Here is a 1,890-nt window from a genome sequence, read left to right on the forward strand (position 1 = left end):
GGTTAAACTCATCTGTACAAAAGAAAACGGAGGGACCCATGGTGTTTGTAAAACTGTCAGACATTCCTTGTTTGTATGTGCTGTAAGTATTGTTGCTGTTGAATATAAACGTTTCTATATATTTATTATTTCTATGGCCATAAGAGCTACTTACACTAAAGCATGGTGCAATTTAAACGACTTCATCCCAACATCATGCTGAGCACGTTGTCTATATATGTTCCATGTCTGATAATCGTCCTATAGGTAGACGTTTGATTTTTAACATGACTTTTGGAAATGAAAAAGCTCCATCCAATTATTATTATTATTATTATTATTATTATTATTACCTACAGGCTCAAGAATGTGTGTGAGTGTGTGTGTGTGAGTGAGTGTGAGTCAGTGAGTGAGAGAGAGAAAGAGAGAGAGAGAGAGAGATCTATAGGCCCACATCATCATGTACCTATAAAATGACTTCTTCTGTAACAGCATTTGGTGCCGAATTCCACGAACTTTAGAGAGAAAGAAATATTTAATGTTTACAAATAAAACTTTTAAATCAATTCTCTGCCAAAGTAAATTAATTTATTCCTTAAATCTGGAGGAAGTGATTGTTGTTTTTTTCTAATTTAACATCAGCGCTCAAAAGGCCTCAAAAACTGCGTCTTATTTAGGATTTTTGTTAGAATTTTTTTTTTTACTTTATATTTATCTTGATTTTATTTCAGTGAAAATGCGCAGGCCTGTATAATTTTGCTATATTCCGGGTTTTTATACTTACGCTTTATACGCTTTTTGTGCCAAAATACACTTATATGATTATTAAAAACATTTTATTTTCGTTTAAATTCATTTATTTCCCTTGACATATTTCGGTCGGTGAAATAAAACAATAAAGTAAAAAGAAACTTCATTTCAGTGAAATGCTACAGGTTTCCGTATTTCCACGCGGGTCTATTTCTGTCGCTTTTTATTATTTAATCTCTCTTCTCATTTTCTCTCGTCTGCCTGTAGTTTGTCAAATGAAAAGGTTATAACGGATCACAAACGAGAATGTTCATATTTACTCCGCATCCCACGCAAATTACGGTTTAAAAATAATTTAGATGAGAAACGTCTGGTTTTAGACACCGGTGTCACCTGTTTCCATCTGTTGATTATTGTGGAGCAGCTCAGTGAACGGACAGAACTCAACACTTCTGCAGAATCTGGTTGTCGGAAACATTCGCCCTGCATTTAAACAACTCAATGTGCCGCTCAAAATAAAATAAAAAAAAATTAAATTCACTCACTTTACGAATATTTAATAATTTCGGAATGCTGATATTTCTGTGACACGTCGGTATGCATAGAGATTTATGTGGTTTATTATATTTATTTATTCTCTGCTTTTACGCACTTCAAACATGGCGAGTTTTGTCTTTTCTCTGAACACTAAATCTAACAGGTGACTGTCGGTTAAACAGTCACATAAAGTGCAGACACTTTTTATTCGTTCTTCTCTGTTGTCTCGCTGCAGCAACTCCGACGACTTTCTCTGCGTAAAACCGTGCGTAATTTCCCAAAACCACAGCCAAAGTCAAGTGATAGTGGACAGACAGGGACCAGACTCCGGGGCCAGGACATGTCAGGGACTGGGGACCTGACTGATTCCACATTTATCTCATGATCAAGGAAATGGGAGCAGCTTTTCTTTTCTTTCTTTTTTTTTTAACAGCACATATTAGCGACAGGCATTGAGTTGCCTCGATAATTATTTCGTCGGTGTAAAGCGCTAATTCCAAGGCAAATTGGGATTCCACTCAGAAGCAGTTTGCTGACATTTAGGCGGATCTGCTGAGAGGGTGCACTACAATGTCACAAGTTCCCGCTGTTGACTGAAAGTACAGATAGGTTTAAAAAAAAGAA

General features: G+C 36.1%; 1 long non-coding RNA gene across 2 annotated transcripts in view; it reads right to left on the minus strand.

The window, feature by feature from the left end:
- The window catches only part of LOC103392182 (uncharacterized), a 152,439-nt gene that overhangs the window by 80,753 nt on the left and 69,796 nt on the right, over positions 1–1,890 (minus strand). The gene's annotated exons all lie outside the window — the stretch shown is intronic.

Source organism: Cynoglossus semilaevis, chromosome 16 (genome assembly GCF_000523025.1).
Source record: "Cynoglossus semilaevis isolate Cse_v1.0 chromosome 16, Cse_v1.0, whole genome shotgun sequence".
In the NCBI taxonomy this organism is placed as follows: Eukaryota; Metazoa; Chordata; class Actinopteri; order Pleuronectiformes; family Cynoglossidae; genus Cynoglossus; species Cynoglossus semilaevis.